Source organism: Ixodes scapularis, unplaced genomic scaffold (genome assembly GCF_016920785.2).
Source record: "Ixodes scapularis isolate PalLabHiFi unplaced genomic scaffold, ASM1692078v2 PGA_scaffold1__304_contigs__length_218370807, whole genome shotgun sequence".
NCBI classification, from domain to species: domain Eukaryota; kingdom Metazoa; phylum Arthropoda; class Arachnida; order Ixodida; family Ixodidae; genus Ixodes; species Ixodes scapularis.
Genome location: NW_024609846.1, coordinates 38,199,069 through 38,224,511, shown reverse-complemented (window position 1 = coordinate 38,224,511; position 25,443 = coordinate 38,199,069). Strand labels below are relative to the sequence as shown.

The 25,443-nt window shown below is 44.6% G+C and overlaps 1 pseudogene; it reads right to left on the bottom strand.

The window, feature by feature from the left end:
- LOC115325293 overlaps positions 1-25,443 on the bottom strand; it is a 30,990-nt pseudogene that overhangs the window by 646 nt on the left and 4,901 nt on the right.

Below are 25,443 nucleotides of genomic sequence, written 5' to 3'. Positions count from 1 at the left end.
ATTATCAAACAGTCCGAAAGTACTCTCTACCGTTTTATAGAATTCAAAAAGAAGTGTATTAAATTGTTCCCAAGGCGTGAATAAACGAAACCTATTTATGTCGCGTCACGTACTGAGGCGAACGAGGAGACCGATGAGGTTGAACTTATCGCGATGAGTACAGACAAACGTACAAAAGAGAACTCATTCAACTTCTCCGCAATTCTGGTCTATAGTGGAATCCAATTACTACATGGTAGGTGCGATTTGGTGTCCGTTTAAGTTGAGCCTGATCATGAAGGGCTTTTTCTGGCAAAATTTAAAGAGCCTGACTTGAAAATCATGTGCTAAACGCTACATTTAGGGGCCCGTTGCGCACGCTGCAGAGAGCCATTGGGAATAAGAGACGCTTCACGCTCTTGTCTAGTATGGTTTTCTTACACGATATCTGGTTATCATGTTGCGCCCATTGTACTGGATGCATTAGCTCAGATAGGGTGAGAGGTTTCCTCTGTCAAGATTACATTCCGGACATGTCACCATGTGACTTTCAGTTTCTCGAACCATCTAAGAGAGGCTAAAGGACCACAATTCTACTCCAAAGCGCACGTCATTGCTGTTTTTACCAATGCTTCAAAAAGAGAACATAATCCTTTTTCGTGAGTGCTATCCGACATCCTCTCCAAGCAGGGGGAAGCACGTGAGGATGCGTGCAGTGGCTTCTCTGACTGAACTATGGTGAATTCCTGATTTCTTCCACGGGGTGTTTGAATTTTACTTGAACAGATTTTTTTAAAAAGGCGAGAGTTACACGGCTGTTGTCTTGAGCTTTTACTTGTCACGCTGAGTAAACATAGGTTAAAATAAACGTCACAATAAGGCAGCAAATTAGCCAGTATGGGTCGAAATATTAAGAAACGGTTTTACAAAGCATGTAACGATTGCAATCTTTACTGGAATACCTCTTAGAGTCATTACCAACTTAATGCATTTAAAAAAAAAAGAAAGGGTTTTTGAGAAATCTACTGATCGTTTTTTTCAGTTGCTTTTCTTGCCACATTTGAAAATTCAGATTGAATAGAGCGCCGAAGCCCTGCTCGCAATGCCGCCTGGAAGAGTTACGCTGTCTCTTTTCAGTCATGTCGCTCTAACGGCACTGTGTCGACGGCGCATTCATCGTGGATGTGCTGTTGAACTAGTTATGACTTGACTGAAATGAACACGTACATTCTCCTAAGTGTCATTGTGGACGTTTGTGGTGTTATTATTTCGCGCACAATCAAAACTGCCCTTCCATTCACCCTCCCCCCCGCCCACACACAAAAAAAAAAAAAAACAGGCAGCGAATTAGAAGATTGATCGACGCCTAAAACTCCATTATCTTTTCGCAATTTCCTTTAAATTTATGTGGCCTCATATATTACTTGCCGCCGATACTGCGATCGCAACACTCATAAAACAAATAATTACAAGTGAAATATTAGATTCTAGTGAATTAGCTAACTTGCCGTGACAGTGTCTTCCTTATCTGGTGCCCTCCAAGCCTGATGATTAAATGGGGAAGACAGCACTCGTTTCACTGTACTTCTATTTTTAAGACAAGTATATTTGTATCAAAAGAAAACGACATGTATAATGCTCTATCTACTTCTGCCCCATCTGCTGATGTACAGTAAATTTTTGTTCGCCTTCATAAAGGCACACGGAAGTGTCGCCATTGATAACGCTTTATATTTGAAGAGTTTTAAAACAAATATATTCGTTTCTTTGTTTTGACGTTCACAAATGTACGCTTTGGCCAGCTCTAGTGGTTGCAACAACGGATCGGGAATGCTTCACTGAAACGTTGTCGAAAGCTGAATTCAGAGGCACAGCCTTGCTTACACTTATCATTTCCGTTCGTATCGATCATGTTGTAAGTTTCTGCTTGGTTTCTTCTTGAAAAAAATGCATAGGAAACATTTAACAGCTAAGGCAGCTCACCCTCGCTCTATATTCTGCCGGGTTCAAGTGAGAAAAGCGGCACCCGTTTTGGGGGGTTGTGCAAATAAACTACGCATCGCCGAAAGCTCAAAACTCATGGCAATCCAACGCTAGTGCTAATCAGGGAAAGCGATAGTTTGAGATCGCATTACCTTCATCAGAAGGAATAAGAGAAAAATGAAATTTGTTTGTGAGCCGACGTTTACCTAAGCCAAATATTTGTAAATTCAAGCGAATGGCACTGCGGGCGTTTGTTGAATTTATTTAGGAATTGTCAACAAGTAAAACAATAATAGGGTAGTAAATTGGGCCAGTCGGAAAACAATTCAGAAAACACAGACTACGAAGAGGAGCATGCACAACATACAGCATTTTCCTTTAGTGTACGTTCCTGTTCTTAGTCTGTGTTTTCTGAGCTGTTTTCCCCATCAAATAATGCAATGTTTTTTTGTTTTTTTTGTTTTTTTTTTGCTGACAGGTTTATCTATTTAATACTAAAACTAATGCTACAGGCATTTAAGAGGTTAATTTTCGCTTTTATAAATATTTAGCTTAGGTGGACGTCAGCCCCAATTTGTTGTTCATTTCCTGCAAGTATTTTATGCAAGTAACGTCCTGCTTTTAACATTCTGCATTACCGCACAACAAGCGTCTTGTTCTCACTCATTTCCTGTCTTCTACGATGCAGAGCCCATTTGTGTGGGCCGATAGCCAGTGTTTTTTTGTTTTGTTTTCCTTGTTTTTTTTCATGGGACGTTATATTTCTATGCTATAATACTAACATTCAATAAGCATTGCAACCGCTTTGGTCAGCAGCTGTGGCACGAGATGAGCTCTCTGCAATTCTTTAGATTTCTTTACACTTGATACATTCTCAAAGTCTGGTGCCAGGAATGTCACAATCTTAACTTTCCAATTTCGGGAACAGCTACTGGATAAAAGTACGAAAACAACCATAGTGTTTTCAGCTTGTTTTAGAAGGGATCAGTCCAATACAGTTTTAGACAGTTTTAAAACAAGTTGCGATGCTTCTTTTTTATTATCAAGTTCCCATTAACAAGCTTTCTTTCAGCGGGAAACTGAACCAATATGTCGGATTTCGGAGTTGAGTGGGATTCTTAAATTTTTTGCATCCAAAAATGAAGGTGAAAGAATTTTTAGATTTATTCAGGCGAAAAAGCCATGGTTCAATTTAGTTTTAATTGCAAGCGCGTGCCTCATGGTACGAGGAGTCATTTAATTTTTCGTGCAGTTGCCGACCAAATACATTTTATTCTCAGGGAATGATACAATAATTCATACTTACATAACATATTCCCCCAGTGGAGCGTAGGACATAATTTGGAACGGTTGTGGCAAATTGTCGTTCGAACTCTTCGTTAGTAATTAAGGATATATTTCTTTCCATCAAGGCTGCTGGGAAAAAGGTGTGAAAAAGCGCTCCAGTTCCAAAGATGACGCATCTTTCGTTTCTTCTGGTGAACTTTCATAATCCACGGAATCTTTGACGACTTCATCTGTTTCGTTTAATGATCCATCGAGCTCATAATAATCTGAAGAAAATTGTAAAACCTAAGATTCTTATTAGGAATGTGCATTGGTGAAGAACTTTTCACCGTTCTTTGGGTGACCTATGTCCGATTTGTAATCGTTTAATATTTATAACGCGGAGGTTCATATAACTTAACGTGTGTACCCAAAACAAGAAATAAATAAAATGATACATTTAAAAAAAATAAAATTGGGATTTGTATATAGGGTTAGCCACGCAAAAAAATACATTGTTTACAAAAGGGTTACAGGTTCGTAAAAAAATGTATGCAATACAAACGGGCTTTTTTAAAAAAAAAATAGTACACAGTTTTTGAGTATTGAATCAGTGCAAAAAAGAATTATACGCATTTTATAAGATAAACACTTTCAGCGTCGGTTTTATTATGATTATGAATTTCTTCTTAAGAGCGTTTTACTTAAGTCTTTGTCAAATAGAAGATTCGAGCGTGATCTGATTTTTTTTGCACAAGGTGGTAAAAGGTTGGACTGATGCTAATCAACTCTTGAATTCTGTCGATTTTCATGTTCCTTGTCGCGTTACCAGAACTTTTACTGTCTTTTATACTCCCCCAATTCATGTCTAAACTCTCACCACTGTCCCGTACGCAAACTTCATTTAATACAATCGCATCGCCTAGCTTGGACATGTTCATATATCTCCTAGTTTTTCGCCGGAACTTGGCAAGTGTAGTTAAAAGTTGAAACTCTATTACATTTTGTGTGAAGTGTGCGACCTATTTGTAGTCATGCTAATTTGTACATTTTAAGCTGTGCGTGTGCTGTGTTTCTCCTTTTTGCCTTGTGTGCGCCAATGTGAAGACCCGCGTGGATGTTTTTGCGCACATTAAATAAACAAAATATTATTATAACATTATTATTATCATCATTCTGAGAAAACCCGGTGAACACAGAATGTGTTTAACGAGAGTCGTGCGTGCGTCATGAATTTCTCTGCTGGTTGCGGGGAGCTTTGGCTGGTCTGAGATGCACTGCACACTCAACATACACCTGTGATCTTCGGATTGATCAGAATTATTAAGACAAGTTTAAACTTCTTCAAGAGTAGAGCTCCTTACATGCACGGTTTACTGATAAGTTTTTCTTGGCTTCTGTATTTTAACGGGCCGGTGTAGGGCCTTCAATCTATATGTACTCCTGAATTATAAGTTTCCGCTTGTGGCTACACAAGTTAATCACGAGGGAGAGGATTTATAGCGCCATTTACTTTATCAATTCCTATTTCCCAGAACCTTTGACACGATCACAAGCTCTGCTATCTCTTGATACGTTACGTTTCATAATTGTATAATTAACCGAGGCGGCGGTGAAGGCAGAAAACACGACAAGAAGAAGGAAAGGTGCCTCAAACAAAGCTGAAAATTTATTGCTATAGAATCTATTTTTATATGGCCTCCCTGACCAAGAAAAGGGAAAGGGAAGCCACAGAAAAGGGAAAAAAACCCGCCAATGGCACACTCTGGAGGACAATACACACAGTATGAACACGATCTCTATCAGGCAGATTGAGTTCAAAAAGATGATGAAGCTGGATTGTCCAACCCATAGTTCAAAGTCCGAACAAACACACACAAAAGAGGTCACCTCACAACCCTGCAGGCGACGGCAAAACCAATCCTTTCCTTCACACCACCTGCCATTCAAAAACTGCCAAGTCGGGTCTGGTTCGCAATCTGATAAGTAACGCAGTCCAAAATTCCTGTGCTCACTCTATGGCGGAGTCTATTCAAATTCTGTTCAGCCGTCTCAACGAAGTAAAATACCCTCAAAAACGTCTGTCCAAGCAGTTTTGCTACATTTTAGAGCGCAGCTCTTAGGGGCCCGTTTCCGGCTTGAGCGGCGTCGCCGTCGGCGTCGGCGTCGCCGTCGCCGTCGCCGTCGCCGTCGGCGTAACCGCGCGGTGCATCATGGGAAATGTCCCATAATGCACCGCGCGAGCCCCCCACCAAGGTCACGTGACCTCGTGGGGGGTCACGTGACCCCCCGAAGTCACGTGACTCCCCTGAGGTCACGTGACCCCCGCCGATGTCGCGTGACCCCCCGATGACGTCATCGTCACTGATGACGTCACCGGCATCCACATCGTCATCGTCATCATCACTGATGACGTCACCGGCATCCACATCGTCATCGTCATCATCACTGATGACGTCACCGGCATCCACATCGTCATCGTCATCATCACTGATGACGTCACCGGCATCCACATCGTCATCGTCATCACTGATGACGTCACCGGCATCCGCATCGTCATCGTCATCATCACTGATTACGTCACCGGCATCCACATCGTCATCGTCATCATCACTGATGACGTCACCGGCATCCGCATCGTCATCGTCATCATCACTGATGACGTCACCGGCATCCACATCGTCATCGTCATCATCACTGATGACGTCACCGGCATCCACATCGTCATCGTCATCATCACTGATGACGTCACCGGCATCCACATCGTCATCGTCATCATCACTGATGACGTCACCGACATCCGCATTGTCATCGTCATCATCACTGATGACGTCATCAGTGACGTCACTGATGTCGTCACCGGCATCCGCATCGTCATCGTCATCATCACTGATGACGTCATCAGCGACGTCACTGATGACGTCACCGACATTCGCATCGTCATCGTCATCATCACTGGTGAAGTCATCAGTGACGTCACTAATGACGTCATCGGTACCCACATCGTCATCGTCACTGATGACGTCATCAGTGACGTCAGTGATGACATCATCGGCATTGGGGGTCACGTGACCCCCAAGGTAACGTGACCCCCCCTGGTTAGTTTAATCCCCCCCCCAGTGCCCTTCCCTCCTCCTCCTCAAGAGCTGCGCTCTAATTCGGCGTTACAGGGAGTTGTAAGCGGCTTTCATTTTTTTTCTATGAATAAAAAAGGCTGAAAAATGTTCTGGGCAGGAAAAGCATGCTGTCTTCCAGTTTTTTCTTTGAGTACCCCATAGCCTCAAATCTCGCTGAAACTGGGCCCCGTACGGCATTCAGCCTAGACCATACCTCGAAAAGATTGACTCCCTTCACTCCGGCCCAATATGGCTGCACCAAAAAAAAAAAAAAAAACACAAAGAAAAACGTTTTGCGCGTGTTTCCGGGATTGTCTACGAAATCGCAATTGAATGTCGTTTGTGCTATATTAGTCAGACCAAGCGCAGCTCAAATGACCGTTTGACCGAACACAAGCGGTGTGTATCCACAATGAGGATCCGTATTTGGAGGTTTCAAAGCACGCCCAAGAAAATATCAATTTTGTACCTTTGTGAAATTTGATGTCTGTGATTTTAACAGACCAAAATGACCACAAACATGTCTTAGAAGAGTCAATTGTGAAAGGAAACCATGGAAACGCAGAAGATAAGTCGACCCTGTGTTTGGCGGCCGTGTAGGAAATATTTTTTGACCTCTAACTTCTGTGGGGGGGGGGAGGGGGGAGAATATATGTAACAAAAAATTGTCGTTTTTGTGTTTTTTGCTGCAAATTTTACACTTTTGTGTAAATGCGGTTTTTTTTTTTAATACACAGCTCTTTTGTTGTGTCTCTTTTGTATGTGCTTGTTCGGACTGTGAACTATCGTTTCGAGCATCTAGTTTCGCCATCGTTTTGATCTCAAAATGACCGATATACTTGGTGTTCGTACTGTCTACTTTACTAAGAGTATATGATTTGCGATGTTTTCCCCTTTTCCCCGGTTTCCCTCTTGTCCTTTCTAGTTCAGACCATACTTAAAGGGGCAATGCAATGATTTTAATGTTGCAATAATTGGCAGTTTGCATTTTTTATAATATTTATGCAATCCCAAGTGACAGAAAACGCGTCACCTTTCCCCCAAAAAATGTCATTTTGCTGCGTAATTGCAAAGCAAAAAACGATTTCTTTTGTTATCTGCAGCCGCCTGTAGGGTTTACGGGAACTAAAATGACTACCGTCTCTGGAGGATACGCGGAAGTCCACAAAACCTGTCCCCCTATGCTGCTACACTCGCCGTCAGCCCCGTGGCGAACCGTCCTTCGTGTCGATCACTCGCCGCGACCTTCGACGATTCTAATCCTATAAAAGTCGAGAATCGTGGAGGAAACGGCTGGTCTCTGAAGAGAGGACCCAAGGGGAAACTACGTGAACCTACAGAGTACGTCACTCGAAAGTCAACGCGAGAGCAGAGAAGCACTTTGACGTTCGACTTGTTAATTTTCTTTTTAATTAGAATTTTTGCTCACAAGAAAATGCGGTTTTCTGTTTTTGGTTCCATAGGTGACGCAGATTAATTTCCGCAGTTAATTGAACAAAGTCTCAAAATTGTCGCACAGCCCCTTTAAATGGAATCTGTGGCAATAAAATGTGAGCCGTGTTCGAGACTTCTTTCCATCTTCCTGTTGTTTTGTGTCATCACCGTGGTCTCGGGTAAATCTACAACTATGAACTTGCAGCAGCTACCTTGCGCCCTCACCTTTCATCTTTCACCCGTGGTGCCTCAATTACCATAAGGAGGTATAAACTTTATAGACGAACCTGCTACGGCGCCGACTGTCACCCAGGGACTAAGTGTGCGGACTAAGTATCACTCGCCGCCAAAGGTGGCCTGTGGACTCCGTTTCACTTTAAGTCCCACCACAGCCACCGACAGAGCCGATCAAGCAGTACCAAAAGTGCAATGTCAGAGCGCTAATCGCCTTTACAGGTATGGCATCACAGACTAAACCAGTCACGTGCAAATAGGGCTTCGTGAGCCTGCACTTTTTATCTTGCGCATCACCAAATTTACTGGGCATCAACTACTTGGGAATGTACGAAAATAACTGATGAACAGACATCGCACTATTTCCTGAGAATATTTTAGATCACAGTCAAGAAATATCAAAAGGCAGTAATTAATGTTTTGTACGACTGAACTTTTTATTCCGCGGCTCTACACGCTCTTTGCATCTAATTCTCTAGGCCAGATTCACAAAATATTGATTTCTACTTTTGTTGACAAAATATCTTAATCTTCTCAGTTGCAGTAATTGCCTCTGTCATAGAACAAAAAAAAAAAGGAGAATGTCATTAAGGTTACGGTTATTTTCAAGTCTGAGCATAAAAATAAACCAAGTAAATTACAGACCCCTTCCTGTGCTGAAAGTGTTTTGAAAATTGCTATAGACAAAAATACACGCCAGATGATACACCTTTGCTGAAAAGTACTCTGTCCTAAAATCTTCCAATTGGTTTTAGGAAAGAGAATTCGACGGAAATGGTGCTATTAAACCAAAAATAACTAATTCTAAACAATGTCGAAAAGAAATTGATTACCTTGGACTCTTCATTGATTTTCAAAGTCTTTCGACCACCTAAACCATTAAGATCTGCGTCTAAAATTAAATGCATGCGGGATGCAAGGAGTAGCCTTAACGATGATTGAAAGTATTTTTTTAAAGCATCGGCATAAGTGTGTCGTGACAGATGGCCAGCAATCTAAATTAAGGAAAATCACGTCAGTGGTGCCGCCGGGGAGTTTCCTTCGACTCCTTCTGTTTGACCTGTTCATAGATAACTCAGTAAATATTGCCGACAGTCTAGGTTTTATAATTTAAACAGACGACACCAGTTTATTCTTTTCTGGTTAATTTTTTTACCAGGTTTTATGCGCGGCAAATAGCTTTCTGTAGGAGATAAGTTACTGGAAAGTCTCAAACTGTCTAGTAATTAATACAAATGAGACCAATGAAATACTTTTTCTATCCATAAATTGTGTGTTCATACACTCAAGGACTGAATATTTACTTTGTAAAATGTGAAGGTTCTCGGTGTAATGTATAATGAGTACATGAGCAGGGACGCCAAGGTCCAATCTACAGACCGCAGACTTTCAAAAGGTGTTGCCATTATTTATAAATGGCGACATATATTTTACCCCTTTCGTTCTTAGTCCTTCTTTATAACACCCTGATTTACACTTTCTATAATTGCTGCCTTATAGTTTAGGGTAGAACAACAACTACAAAAATGCATCACTGCATGTCCTCCACAAGAGAATCATCCGAATTGTGTGCAATGCGGAGTTCAACGCTCCCACATTACAACATTTAAAAAACCTTCAAATAGTTCCAATAACAGAGCATTGCAATTATAAACTTATTCACTTATTCAAACATATCGAACGTCTGTAACGTAAAATAAACATTTTTCTTTATCAATCACCAATACTAAGCGCCGGGTGCGTGCAAATGCAAGGCGTTGCGTTGACACATGCTCAACGCCTTGCTAAAAAGAAGACTACGGCACCCAAATGGTGCAGTTCTCGTTGCCTGATGTCATGAATACGTACGCATAGATTTGGCACGGATTTTATGATGTTGAACAGAACTCGTGTTTTTAATTCTCTAATGTAGTGGCCCGCGCAAGCGTGACTCAATATTTTCTTTTAAATTTAGGTTTAGTTTTTGTTTTGAGCGCGAGCACCGCGCCGTGTGCTCACGCTGTGGTGAGCACACAATTAAAAAGTTCGATCCCCGATGCCGTAGTGGTCTGATTTTAACCATGTCCTACATCCACCCTTATATGCGCCTATTATGATTGGAACATTGACCTTTAAGAAATGCTTGTAATGCATCTCAGGTCATTTTCGGTTTAATGTTGTGTTTTGCTTCTATGTAAACTTTGCTATACGGATCACCAGTCTGTAAAATAGTTCATCTTCTTGCATGGTGGGTATGAGAAACTCTGTCAAGCGACAACAGCCTGTTTTTTTTTTTTTTCTCCCCCTCTCTCATGTAGTGAAACAAGAAAGTTGTAAGTTGAAAGTTGAGACTAGATTTGTGATATTTCCTCGAAAACGTTTCATTCCACGGAATGTCCCAGAATGTTGGTCGCGGGATAAGCTTAGCCTATGATAGCAAACTCAGAAAGAAAACGATCGCAGTAATCTCGCACTGCTTATACTGCTTGACTGGCTTCACTGGATAGTATTGTCGGCTACTATCTAATTTAAGTATAATTAGGTTGGAATAAGTCTGACTGGCCGCCGACGACCATCTGCGGAGTAGGGTAAGCATGACGCCACAACCTCTCACGATCTCAGTATGCTGGACTAAGCATGACTCGGCTCCGACGGTTGCCGGCGAACTAATTTTGCTTTACTAAGCATGCGTCACCGTGGACGATCGTCCGTATACTCAGTATGCTGGACTACGTATAACATCCCGGCGACTTTATGTTACGGACTAAGTATGATGGACAAGATATGAATCGCCACCAACGGTCGTCTGCGGCTATCATGCTGGACCAAGTTAACTTGCCTCCGACGGCTGCTTACATACTAAGTTCGCTCAACTAAGTTTGAGTGGCCACAAAAGGTTGCCTGCAAACTAAGTATGCTGGACAAACTATGACTTTCCGCCAACAGTCACTTGTGGAATAGGTATTATGGCCTTAGTATTGTTCGCTGCCGACGGTCGCCGTGAACGAAGTACTCTGGACTAGGTATAACCCACCTTCGGCTGTCGCCCGTGGACTAAGTACAACTTTCGCTTGCGGGCTACGAATGCTGGGCTGAGTATGACCTACAGCCGAAGGTCGTCTGTGGACGAAGTATTTTCTACTTAATGTGACTCGCCGGCGACGGCCTGGCAACCAAGTATGCTGGATGGAGTATAATTCGCCAGCGACTGTATACTACGGCATAAGTATGCTGGACAAGGTGTGACTGTGCCGACGGTTGAATGCGGACTGTGTATGTGTGACTAGGTAAAACTCGCCTCGCATATCACCTGAAGGCAAAGTATGCATAACCAGGTATGCTTAACTAAGCATCCCTCACCGCGGACAATCCCGTGCTACCGCTGACGAGGGTTAGCGGCAAGTCATACAGTTCCCTTGCTTCTGCTTTTTCTCATCTCCTACTTGTGGCCCCAAAAAAAGACGTTGGATTACAGGTCGCATGGTTTGAGGTTAACTCCATGGTGAATCTTCGTTTGAAAGGGTTAAAAGACTTACACAATTTCATAAAATCCAGCCCATAAAAAAATTCTGTGTTACAGAATTGATGCAGCGTTTTTCATGCTACCAAACGCCATGAAATGAGGCAGCTTTATAAAAAACATTATTAGTGAAAACAATTAAGAAAATACGTGGTACGGTAATGAAATCGAGATTTAAATATCCCGTACATGGACTGAGCACGACGACAAGAGAGGTCATTTAAGACGACATCCTAGTGGACAACGTTAAGAACGACTTCTAAGACAACTTCTATGACTGCCTCAAGGACAACCTCTAGGATAACGTCGAGGACGTCAGGTCACGTCAGCTTAAGCAACCGGCGCTTACGAGAACACGTGACCGAAGTTAGCATGACCGGAGCTTAGCCGAACATAGCTCAAGCTTCAGCCACCATCGCCTCAGCCACGAGCACTTCAGCGTCACGCGTTACGAGGCGTCAAGAGGTATTAGGCCTATAAGCCTACCGCATTAAACAATTTGTGGTTTATGAATGTGCAGCTGGGAGCTACTTAGTATTCAATTAAAGTGATGAAAACCTGAGCTACGGAACACGGTTTTAAACACATCATTGATATTAGTGGACTTTCTTAAAAGTAATCTGCGCAGGCGTACACCCCCTTCCCTGGCCTTGCATCCAGTTGTCGCAATTTTCGCAGGGCAATGTTACGGTCGACCAACACGTCCAGCAGCGATTTTCGCGCTTGTTTCTTTTTTTTTTTTTAATTTTGTTTAAATATAGGCTCGTATGGGGTACCAACGCCAACGAAAATCAATACAACGGCACGATGTCAATGTAATTTGACGGGCAGAGGCAAGTTGGGCTGCCCTTCAATTGGAGTTTGAAGACTACTCCGCAGACGGCGCTCGTTACTGCAAAAAAGGTCCATTGTCACAGTTAATTCCGCATCACTAATTCCTTCCCAAGGTTCTACTAAATAGCACAAATATCTGATATTAAGTTGTTTTGGCAATTTACATTCATTTGATTGCTTTAGCTACAAAAAATAGTTTAGTTACGCACCAAACATTCCGTGAACACCTTTGAAACTGCGAGTTGTGCTGTGATGAACGCCCTGTACACGGAGAGCCCGACTTGCATCACGGTTAACTTTCTTGATGCTGATTTTCGCAGTGACTATATCATCATTCACGTAAATTTCATACAACAAGGTTAAATTTTGGTCAATTATCCGTTTAAAAACTTTGTCGGCGACGTCTGTGTTAAGTTTTAGGTTACTCGATGACATTCATAGCCTTTATTATAATATGCACGAGTGTGCTGTCGTGTCTCTCTAAATATTGCGTGTATAGAGGCATTTCATATTATTGGTTCGGAATAAACATAATATAAAATATTCACTCGATATTAGATACATCCATGTAAGAACTAACATAGTGACTGCTCCAAAAAGGACATTCTTTGTTTTATTGCTAGTTCCTGTTTTTCAAAGTGGATATATGCACATCCCCGATCAATAAACGCTAAAATGTAAAACAAAAAAAAAACACAAAACAAACATCGGCTTTGTTGCAGATATTTCGAGAACTAACGTGTGTCTGCACGCCGTTCCAAAGGAATTGTTTAAGGAAACAAATGGAAGCGCCCGCATTTGATTGCATTTTGTTAGCAGTTAAGCATCCGCGGCCACTCAATGACAGGAATCCGTCGCGTACTGCAGGGAACTCTGTTTCATTGAGAGGCCTGACTTTTCTATTTTCCTAAATATTTGTCTTTCTTTCTGATTTGTTTACGATAATTGACATGTAGAACAAAATGAGGCGACAATACCATTTACCATAAACTATGCCCCAGCCCACACCATAGACGGTGGTATTTGAAGGCGGTTCTTCGCAGTGTCCAGGAAGGCAGATTGGCCGAATGTACGTTGTAAAATTGACCGGTTCTTTTAATTTTAATACTGCAAGGTCTTTCTGGAAAATAAATAGGTTAGTTTTAACAAACACAAATTCAGGTTTATATTTTTTTAACAAGAATACATACCATAAAAAAGGTACAGTTGTCCTGAAGGGGTACACAGACGTAATCCACTTCAATGCAAATGACCGGATCTTCTAGATCCTCATGGATGACAGTGGTGTCACTTCTTTCTAGATGGACGTTTTTGCCTGTGTTTCGTTGACAATGTACGGCATAATTGGATTTTTTTGTAGTTCCCAGGCGAACTGAAAGATAACCTGTAGTGTTCTTGTCCCTTAAAGCATTAGGGGAATGGAAGAAGAATGGCGAAAAATATACTTGACGTTGAATTGTCATTGTCAAAACAAGAAATGCCTCCACCATTTCAAATGATGTATGAAAAAAATAATAAAAGAAACGGTTAGTGAGTTCACGAAGACATATCTCTCAGTCCTGATAACTACAGCATAGAAGAAACATGTACTATAGCAATATACCGAGCGTTCCTTCTAAGACGGAGAAACAAACTGCGGCACTACGTTGATAGCAACATCTGACACGTAGAAAATGTATTTTTTGGGGTCAGTTACTCTCGGTAGAATCAATAATCAGTTGAGATTAATACAGCAACTTCCAATAAAAGGGAAATTATTAACGCTAATAAAAGTCGCGATCACATCACACATATAAACTGTGATTGTTCTTAGTCTTCAGAATTTTGCTTAAAGCAAGCAGTGAAAACCACACTGACGCGGTTTTTGCAAGTGAGTCGCACGACCAGGGAGACAAATATATTAGACTAATCGTCGCGGTATGTAAAAAAAAAAAAAGAATACAATTTGTGAACGAACTTAATAATTAGTCAAAAGAAACATATGGTTTCAATTATAAACTTTCTGAGCGTCATCGAGAACCATTTTTTCATCCAATTTTGGAAGGATTTGGAGTCCGTGGAAAGCGCGGTGGCGAACTAGCTGCGCGACGTTGTCGTTATATATACCCTTGCTTTCGCGCTACTATTCGCGACTGCAACTAAACAAACGGCGCCTAGCGTTTTCTATTCCAGCCTGCCCAGTGACGGTCTCGGGCTAATTGAAGTTTATGCAACGGGATTGTCGGTCGCGTAATGGTGAAAGCACGAAGCTGTTCTTTGAGGGCCTGAAAGCACGTGCTTTGAGTCGGGGATAGCGCTGCCCCTGCTACACGAGCTATAACCTTAACGCACCACCGCGTTAATCAGGTGCTCGAAATCTTGCTCACATTTATTGACCTGATGTTTTTGATGACAATCAGCAAGCTTCTCATTTGTACTATAAGTTTCTTTTCACTAATTACAAATTCATTTGACATTATTTAGTTACTCAACATTTCGTGAGGCCTAGCCGCGAACGTTATGTTTCCCTGGTCGCTTAACTCACCTACATCAAACAAGTTACTCTAGATTTGAGTTTTTTTTAAACTAATATGTAAAGATTTCTGCCATCCCATCCGTCCCCCAAAAACGCTTTTGCGTCTAGCATTTGCGTCTGAAATAGGCTCTGGCTTTGAGGCTCACTTTTGCGTCTTAAATTTTTACCTTATCACTGTCGCCAAAAATGCATTCTACAAAATGTGCAAAATATAGTATGATTTGTTAACGTTATCCACTGCGGTATTGATTTTCACGCATATTTTCAGGTCGCTATTATTCAAATGTGCCTTCCTCTAAATCCGTGCTTTGGGAGCTCAAGCGTTTCATGTTATGCAAAACAAAATTCGAAGCACCTTATTGAAATGTGTTTTATATATATATAAAAAATACGCTTTCGAATACAACATTGGAGGCGAATCCGCAAAGCGTCCAACACGCCTCTGGCGGTCCTTCAAATTGACTTGTGTCGTGCTTTCGATCGAGTGGACCATGAATTCTTGTTCGATATCCTAAAGCGCATCAACGTAGGGAACGTACTTTTCAACTGGGTATGCTTGTGCTACAATGACATATCTACCAAAATATTAGTAAAAAGAAAGCGAAAAAAATGTGTGCACGATTGTCAGTCAGAGAAGGGTGTCCGTTGTACGCACTGCTATTTGCGCTCTACTTACAGCCACCTTGCAAGGCTATCCGAATGGATGAAGGAATCAGAGGGCTTCAACTGCTTACTAAACACCTGAAACTCCAAGCGTTCGCGGATGTTTCCATTCTATTTTCTGAAAACAGGGAGCTTTTGAGGGCAATGGACATAATCCGAGAGTTTTGTGCCGTATGGCAGCTCCTCTTAATCTAGACAAATTTACATGTACGTGGATGAGTAACTGAGTCTGCACGCTTTCAAGCGTGTTAGGTACGAAGCGGTCGCCCCTGCTGTAAAAGCGCCTTGGCATACCGCTCATGTTGACGCACCTGAGAAGTAAAACATGGTCGCTCAAACTTCAGACGATGAGAGCTTCGCTCCTACCATGGCGCACAAGATGAATTCTTATCCAGCAAGGGAAAAAAAAACGAGGAGCACAAGTTTCTTTCTTAACCTCAAGGCTGTGGGATTCGATTGTGGCATCTTGCCCTTAAAGTGAAAATAAGTCCGTTCCTTTTGTTCAGAGACTCTGAACTAAAGGAATAATGAAATTACGCGGTGGCCATTCCAGAGCCTTGAGGGCGCGCACCGTAGCCAGTGGGTGGTTGGCATATCGGAACAACCGAAAGCTGCTAAGTGATTTTCTGAACAGTTCTATGGGAAAATGGAGCCCATTTTCTCCCATTGTCGGTTTCTGGTGCCATAGAGCACCATGTATTCGAAAAGTCCGTCGACCGCCATTTTCCCATCGAAATTTTTAGAAAATCAGTTATAACTTTTGATTAAAATATCGGATCGCGCTGAAACTTTGGCATCTGGTTGGGACCTCTATCGCTATCTTTGGACGGAGAATGAGCTCTCGGCGATGCCTAGTTTACTTTCGTAGTAAAAAACGAATGTGTACATTCTTTTTGTGACCCCTTTAGAGGCAGACAGCCCTATCGTACCTGACGTAATGAAAACAGTAGGGCGTTTCCTTTCAAACAGCCAACCTCCGCCGTGCTTTGGCTGGGAACGCGTGGTCGAGGTGCATGTGACGCATCGAGGCTAGGAAGCAGGAGGTGGGACAACTGAACTCCTCCCTGCCGGTCTTAGCTTGTCCATGACCATCGAGTTAGCTTGTCCATGACCATCGGTGACGATATCCGGTGGCAATGTTGCCGTCTGCGTTTCTTATGTACCATTTCACGCCCTCTCGGTTATTTTGTGTTAATGGGGTTTTCAGGTAAGTTTCGTTGATCCTTGGAAACGGGTACTGTCTTGCCCAAGAGTCTCAAGTTATGTTTTAGGCCATTTTGGTTATATCTTCGTACTTTTGATAAGCAAAATCACAGAGCCAACCCTGAAGGGGATGGGAGTTCTCTAGGCGCCTTTTACCTTATCCTCCTATACTTTTATCAAAATTAAATAGTTATGTTTATTTTGATATTTGATTCATTTGAAAATAGGCAAAAAAAAACGCTCTCGAGAAATAGTGTTGCATTTTGTTTTCAGAAAGATTTTATTAAATATATTTTTTTGTTTCAGAAGACCATCTTGAGTCGTGCTCCTTATGACTAAAGGCCTTTGAGAGACTACGCTCAATGCTGTTGCATTGGGGCAATATTATAAAAAAAATTATATATATATTTAAATATATTTTTAAATGCTTTCAGAAGATAATATTTCATATAAACTTTGCTCGTTTGTTCTCCCAGTTTCAAGATACATTAGGCTTAGATGAACTTTTTAGTCGAACCATTTTTTTTGTCCTGTTTTGAAAACTGACGATTTTCAATATTATGAAGTCTGGCAATAGAGCATATTAAAAAAATCGCTCTTAATTTTGTTTTCTACATTTGTTCGTTTGTTGCGTGAATTCTTGGGTATTTATAGACGCTTTGCAGCAGCTGTTCATGGGCGCCGGCATAAGCTAGCTTCTATTCAAGAACGCAGCTCATAGGCGCCCGTTTCCGCGTATAGTGGCGTCGCTGTCGGCATCGTCGTCGCCGTCGGTCTAGCTGTCCCACTATATTTAGCGGGAAATTGAACTGGTGTCAAGGTCACGTGGTGTCAACTTTCCCGCCAAATCTAGCGGAGAAACTGAATTTGTTCATTGGTGATGTGACACGAAGTCATGTGACGTCATTCTGCCCCCCCCCCCCCCCCCCCCCCCGATATTTAGGGGGGAAGCTGAATAGACGATTTGAAATTTTCCCAAGCGCCCCGGTCCGAGCGCGAAGAATTGTGGGAGAGACTGTCCCTCGCCTGGCCGCTCTGCCTTGCGATCGCATTGCCTTGTCGCTTGCCTCCTCTTAGTCCTCTGTTTCGATTCCATTACCTCCTTTATCTATTCCAGTGTATTTTTATTGCTTCTAAGTGTTTCTAGTCCTTTCTGCGCGCGATATTTCTTGCATATATATATATAGTATTTGTGTCTTTATTTCGCCTTTTTTCGACGGGAGTGCCGACGGACAACACGCCGCTTCGCGCGTCGTTCCCCGGGTGAGTACTACCAGTGCTACCGATTCCTATCGCGCTGTTAGCTGTTCATGTTTGTTCATTTGACCCGCGTGAAGTCGAGAAGAGCCGTTTATGAACACCAGCGCACATGTCATAGGGGTTAACGTGTTAACAGCGGTCGCCGAGTCTCTGCTCAAAGATATCAATCGCAGGCCTGTGACAAGTGAAGATGAGGTCAAGAAATAAAAGGGAAAGAAGAAAGTTCTTTCTCATTCCCTATATTCACGGCTTGGACCACAACTTTAAACGCTTTGGGGGCAGGTGTTACGTCGATGTTTTATTCTCTGCTCCGGACAAGCTGTTTAGGTTGTGCGGAACTGTTAACCCCTCTTCGAATGAGGCCACGGCTTGCAACATGAGGCATCGGGGATCGCTTCGTCCCGGGTTCTGAGGGAGTGGTTTATTCTCTCCCTCTAACGTGTGGCAAGCGTTACGGTTGCCAGACGAGCCGCTGTCTCAATAAGACGTTAAGAGAGCACGCTTACAGTGTCTCCACAACCGTGTCTGTTCATGTGGGCATTCATTGCCGCGACTGGGGTTGCCTACCAGACTTCAACGATGTGAGGTTGTTCAGCGCCACAGGGACCAGCTTAAACGTGAAAATCTGGAGGCTGTTGAGATAGCGAGGTTGGACGCTGCATGTGTAAACAGTCCATCTGTGGCCCTATCAGGCAAAGATAAGATTTTTTTAGTTCTCTTGCTTGCTTGTGAAATAGCGCCTTTTTATTTTTTTGTTGGTGATATATTCTGTGGGCCGAATTCTCCTTTAGTTTCTTCTATTTTGTTCGTGAAAATCCAAATATGTTATTAGGTTGACTTAATGAGGAATTATTAGATACAGGATGAATAGTAGGGGTGACATTCGTCCGAGAACAGTCCGAGCTCTCTGAATGCTCGTCGAGCACGCGCCACTCTGCGGTACCACTTCTTCTTCCTAACAATATTCGCACCGTCGGTGCAGGCACCGGTCATCTGGTGCGTTTGAGAGGCTTACTATCGCGACAATAGTAAGGTTTCATACGGCTTATGTGGACCACGTCACAAGATATTGAACGATGATCAAGGGGCGGGGTAACGGGCGCAACTTCGTAGTTGTTAAAAGAAAGTTGACGGACGACACGGAACGGGCCGACGAATTGCTTGAGGAGTTTTTGAGACTTGCCGGGTGCGCGCAAGGGAGTCCACAAGAGAACTTCGTCGCCGATGTCGTAGGTGGTAGGCAGATGACATGCATCGTAACGTAGCTTCTGGTGCTGCTGCGATTCCTGGGTGTGCATGCGGGCGAGTTGGCGAGCGTCGTCTGCTCTGGATGGGATCTCTGCTGCGGACGGCTGAACCAAGATGTCAGGTGTGTAGGGCAAAATGGTATCAAGAGGTGTGAAGGGTTTGCGGGCGTAGAGGAGGTAATATGGAGAGTAGCCGGTTGTAGACTGCCGTGCCGTATTATATGCATATGTTGCGTAGGGAAGAATGATGTCCCAGTTGGGGTATGATGGTTAGAAACATACATTGAAACCATGTCGGCAAGTGAGTGGTTCAAGCGCTCGGTCAGTCCATTTGTTTGGGGATGATAGGCGCTTCTGACTTCGTGGACTGTGGAAGAAAGCCGAAAGACGTCTTCAAGGACTTGAGAGAGAAAGGGAGCGCCACGATCACTAATTATAAACTGGGGAGCTCTATGACGCAAGAGAATGGAGTGCAGAAAAAAATTAGCAACTTCATCGGCGTTGGCGGCGGGTACAGAAGTTGTCTCAGCATAGCGAGTCAAATGATCAATAGCTACAATGATCCACTTGTTCCCGCTTGTCGACGAAGGAAAAGGGCCGAAAAAGTCGATTCCTATACGCTGGAATGGTTGGTATGGTTGCGGAATCGGTTGTAGTCTACCAGAAAGCCTGGTGGTAGGTCTTATCTTCGTCTGGCAGTCGAGACACGCCCGAACATATTTGTTGATGGTGCGGGTCATGCACGTCCAGAAGTAACGACTCCGTATGCGGAAGTACGTTTTGGCAAATTTGAGATGTCCGGCTGTTGCGTCGTCATGGTGAGCTTGAATGACATCTCTTTGTAGTTGTCGGGGATAACCAAAAGCCAAGCGCGTCCGTGGACGTCATGGTTCCGCCTATAGAGGACTCCATTCCTGAGTTGGAATAAACGGGCTCGGCGTAGAATTTGCGCAGGAGGGTTCTGATATAAGCCCAGTAAGTGGTGAATGATGAGGTGTAATGAAGGATCAGACTGTTGTGTGGCAGCAATGTCGATGTAGTCTAAGACGGCCGTTGTTGTGTCGGGGTCGGCGGAAGGTGTACGTTGCGACGCAGGGGGAAGTGGGCATCTTGAAAGACTGTCCGCGTCGAGGTGTCTTTTGCCAGATTTGTAGTGCACTGTAAATGTGTAGTCTTGTAACTTCAAGGACCAGCGTCCAAGACGTCCGAAGGGTCTTTTAACGTTGTTAACCAGCATAACGCATGGTGATCAGTGACTATAGTGAAGTGTTTGCCATAGAGATAAGGACGGACTTTTGATATTGCCAAAACAACGGCCAGACACTCGCATTTTGTTATACAGTAATTTCGCTCGCATTTTGTAAGCGTACGATTTGCATAGGCAATCACACGATGGGCACCGGAGACGTTCTGGGCCAACACAGCACCGATGCCGTGGCCGCTGGCATCTGTGCGGATCTCCGTGTCGGCGCTTGGGACGAAATGATCAAGAACTGGAACGGTCGTAAAGGCAGTCTTGAGGGCTTGGTAGGCATCGTGTTGTTCGCGACTCCATTGGAAGGTCGCATTGTTACGGAGAAGTGAGTTCAGGGGTTCAGCGATGTGGGCGAATCCGGGTGTGAATTTCCGAAAATAGGTGCAAAGACTGAGGAAGGCGCGCACGTCTTTCAAATGTTTGGGCACTGGAAATTCGGAAACGGCTTGTACCTTGGATGGGTCAGGGCGAATTCCGTCAGCGCTGACAATGTGACCCAAAACCTTGATTTGGCGTACTCCAAAGACACTTTTTTTTAGTTAAGCTGTAGGTGGGCTGATCGAAAGCAGTCGAGGACGTGCTTTAGCCTGTTCGAGTGTTGAGAGAATGAACGGGAAAAAACAATGATATCGTCTAGATAACATAGGCATATTTTCCAGGTGAGACCACGCAGCACAGTGTCCATCATTCTTTCAAATGTGGCTAGGGCATTACACAAACCAAAGGGCATGACGTTAAACTGATAGAGGCCGGCGGAGGTAATGAAGGCAGTTTTAGGTTTATCAATATCCGCAACGGGTATCTGCCAATAGCCACTGCGAAGGTCCATTGAAGAGAAGACGGATGATCCTTGAAGAGTGTCGAGAGTGTCGTTAATTCTGGGTAGAGGGTAGACGTTTTTGAAAGTAATTTTGTTTAAGCGTCGGTAATCTACGCAAAAGGGCCAGGTTCCATATTTTTTCTTTACGAGGACTACAGGTGACGACCAGGGGCTCGATGAGGGTTCAATTATTTTCTTGCGAAGCATATCAGTGACGTGTTCGTGAATGACCTAGCTCTCTGCCGATGAAACTCGGTAGGGACGACAACGAACGGGAGAGGCTTCGCCCGTTTCGATGTGATGGGAGACCTCCGACGTCTGCGCAAGGGGTCGATTGTCGAAATCGAAGAGGTCGTCATATGAAAGAAGAAGCTGGGTTAAACTTTTTTTGGCCATCAGATAAGTGGGCGTCTATCATCTTCGCAACGTGCATGTTGGCTTCCGGAGGGGCTGAAAAGGTCTGAATGTTAATACGAAGTTGTCGTAGATATGAGTAGTGAGTGTAGCCAAGCGGGCACCACGAGGTACGATTTGGGGTTCAACTGAGGTGTGTGTGATGAAGAGAGAAACCTGTCCTTGAAGTGTGTCGGCGATGCAGTAGGGAATGATGACAGGCTTCTTTGTGACAAGGCTGGCGATGGGCTCGATAAGACCGGAGGTGCATGGAAGAGGACGGTTCGGCATGGGTGTGATATAGGCAGCCGAGAGGGGAGGTAAGATATAATCGCCACTGGCGTGAAGAAAAATGGGGTAAGGTTCACAGGTGGTGTCAGTAGTCGGCGAAGAGTTCAAGAGCAATTCCCGGCTGGCGCAGTCAATGGTCGCGTCAGTGGCCGAAAGAAAATCCCATCCCAATATAACGTCGACGACACAATTTTCGAGTACAGTGAACAGAATTATGTAGCAAATACCACCGATCTGAACCGGCATAGTGCAGTGACCGAGAGGTTGTACAAGGTCACTGTTTCCCATGCTAAGGAAATGACCAGGAGATGGTGGAGTTAGCACTTTGTGCAAACGGCGACGGAGTTGATTAGAAATGCAGGATTTTGCTGCACCTGTGTCTATTAAAGCTGCGACTCTTTCTCTTCCAATTTCGTTGGCGATAGTGGTAGGGCCAAGAGAAGGAGGATTTTGGGGCTGTTTACGGCGATGCAGCCTGACCTCCTGTGTCCCGACAGGCTGCGTTGTTTATTTTGACGGTGGAGATGTGGCAGTGGCATCAATAAACGGCGAGACAAAGCCGCGTCGAGGGTAGGGGGATGGGGACCGACCACGCCCAGAACCAGGAAAAGGGGGAGGACTCCAGTTGCCGCGGTCGCCGGAGGTGCGGCTGGGGCTGTGGTCGTTGAAGGTTGGGGTAGAAGTGGGGTTGCGATTGTATGTCTCGGACTGAATACGGCGGCGGCAGTAGCGAATAACGTGGCCAGGTGAGTGGCAGCAGAAGCATACCGGACGGTTGTCTTCGGTGCGATATGCCTCAGTTCTTCGGGGTGGTCCGTAACGTCGAGGAGGTGGGGAAACGTTATTCAAATGCTGCACGGGGCAGAGGTGTGGGGATGCGTGCTGCAAGGCGCCGATGGGCGGCGAGAAAGCAGGCGGCGGGACGTGAGGGCAAGGAACCGGTGCGATGTGCCAAAGCGCAGCCCGAAGTTCATCCTTGATGATTTGCTGAACACTAGAAGTCTCGGTTTGTGAGCGTGAAATGTCGGCGAAGGGGCGAAAGGAAGCCACAAATTCGCGTAATTCTTCGCGAATGATTCTTTGTATAAGGGTAGAAAGCTCACCAGAGCGTTGAGGATCCGACCGCTTTGTAGCTCTTCGTACTTCTTACATTCCGCAATGAGCTGGTGGACGGTCGGAGGCGATTTAGGTGCGACGACAAAAAATAGTTGCTGGGACAACCCTTTGAAGAGGTGCCTGATTTTCTTGTCCTCTGGCATAGCTGCATTGACGCGGCTGCAAAGGCGGAGTACGTCTTCGATATCAGAGGTCGGAGATTCAGAGGCGGCTTGGTACCGCTTGGAAAGCTTGTCCTTGGCATGCTTTCTGCGGCGTTCAGGTGTGTCAAAGACGTCCGCAAAGGCGGCTTTGAACCCGTCCCATGAATTGATTTCGGTTTCATGGTTGTCGAATCTTTGTGGTGCTGTGTCTTTCAGGAAAAAGACAACGTTGGCGAGCTTGATCATGTCGTCCCAACGATTATGCTGACTCACGCGGTCATAATTCTTCAGCCAGTCTTGGACGTCCGAGTCAGGGGTGCCGGCAAATTCGGAGGAGTCACGTTGGCGATTCTTGATTTGTAGAGGCCGCTGGTCCGTTGTGTTGGCGTTCTCATCGGGCATGGTTGCAGAGGTGAAGCGGCCGCTGCGCAGCTCCAGGTCAGATGAGCGAAAGGGAGAGGTTGGGGATTTTGCTGCACCTCCACAACGTATTAGGTTACAAATATAGTGTGATTTAATGAGGAATGATTAGATACAGGATGGATAGTAGGGGTAACATTCGTCCGGGAACAACCCGAGCTCTCTGAATGCTCGTCGAGCGCGCGCCACTCTGCGGTACCACTTCTTCCTAACAATATATGGCGATTTTTTGATGAATGAACTCATTTGTAAGTCAGCGCTGCGTTCGTGTTACTTCTTCGTCTAGTCCTCGTCTTTTCGCGCTGTTTTTAACTCTTAGATATTATTCTATACTAGTGTGTTTTATTTATTTCTCATTTCTTTTTTCTAGCATACGTTTGCACCCAAATATTACTTACGTACTTATTTATTTTTAATTGGAATCACCGCGAATTTATATTCCGAGTTTTAAACAAATATAAATAAAACAAAAATAAACTTCGGTAAACTCCGAATTTTCGGCTAAAAATAAACGGCGAAAAACACTAACCGAAGCTCAGGAAAAATGAACTCCGAAAATAAAGAATCCTACTAATAACGCTTCTTTCTTTTTCTTTCAAACGTCTTTATTTACAGACCAAATGAATGAGCGCCCTATGCGCTCTGCTGTATGGTCTTTTATCTCATCGTCTTATGTGTCCCTGGTGTTACCAGGGGCAGAGAGACGTCGGGCGGCGGCAATGATTGTCTCGTATTGCTTGAGCAGCCTGGAGCCGAGTGGGGGCGCCTGTGGGTCCTCTAAATATCGGAGGATCGCCTGGAATGCCGCCAGGACACGACCAGGGTCAGGAGCGGAGGGGGGTTGAGCCACTCAGTAAGAGTGGAGGGGGGAGGTGAGAGGGTTGAGAGCGCGCGAACGCGGGCTGTTGAGTGGAGCGGGCAGTCCCACAAAAGATGGGGGAGACTAGCAGGAATGTGGCAGTGGGTACACTGAGGGTTGATGTGGACCTGGGGATACATCTTTGCAATCAGGAAGGGAGCGAGGAGCGCTCCTGACATGGCTTGCTGTAGAAGCGAGGTCTCGTGGCGAGTGAGAGGAAGGTGGGAAAGAGAGGGGAAGTCAAGGGGGTTAGCCTGAGTAGTCAGGTAATGACGCCATTGGCTGGCGTGCTCCTGCCGGGCTTCGTGTGAATCGTGAAAGGAACCAAGTGTGAGCTCCGGTGGCGTAGGAAAAGTAGGGGCCCCGGCTCGCGCGGAGAGAAGTTTAGCGCGCGCAAGTCGGTGAGCCCTTTCATTGCCGGGTATGCCGCTGTGGGCGGGCACCCAGTCGATGAGGGGATGGTGGCCGGCTGTCCGGATAGAAATGGCTGCCCGATGAATCTGAATAGCGATGGCAGATGATGGAGATGACTGGCGGAGAGCACGGATGGCATCTTGAAAATCTGTATATATTACGATTCTGGAGGAGGGTACCAGGGTGAAATTGTTAACGGAGGTTAAGCAGTGCAGTATGGCACAAAGTTCAGCGTGACTAGAGGAGCAGGGGGTCATGAAAACTTGTGTATCGCGTCGATGACCGTCGACATCGCACCATGCCGTGCTGAAGATTGGCGTGGAGTTATTGTCCACAGCCGCGTCCGCGTAGAAAACTAGAGCCGATGAAGAGCGAACAAGGAGAGAGTGGAGATGTCGGCGAGCAAAGTCGCTGAGGCGGGCTTGCGCTTTTTCACCCATAATCCCAGGGAGGGGACTGGGTGCTGTGAGAGGGCAGAGCTCCCATGGCGGGGGTGGGG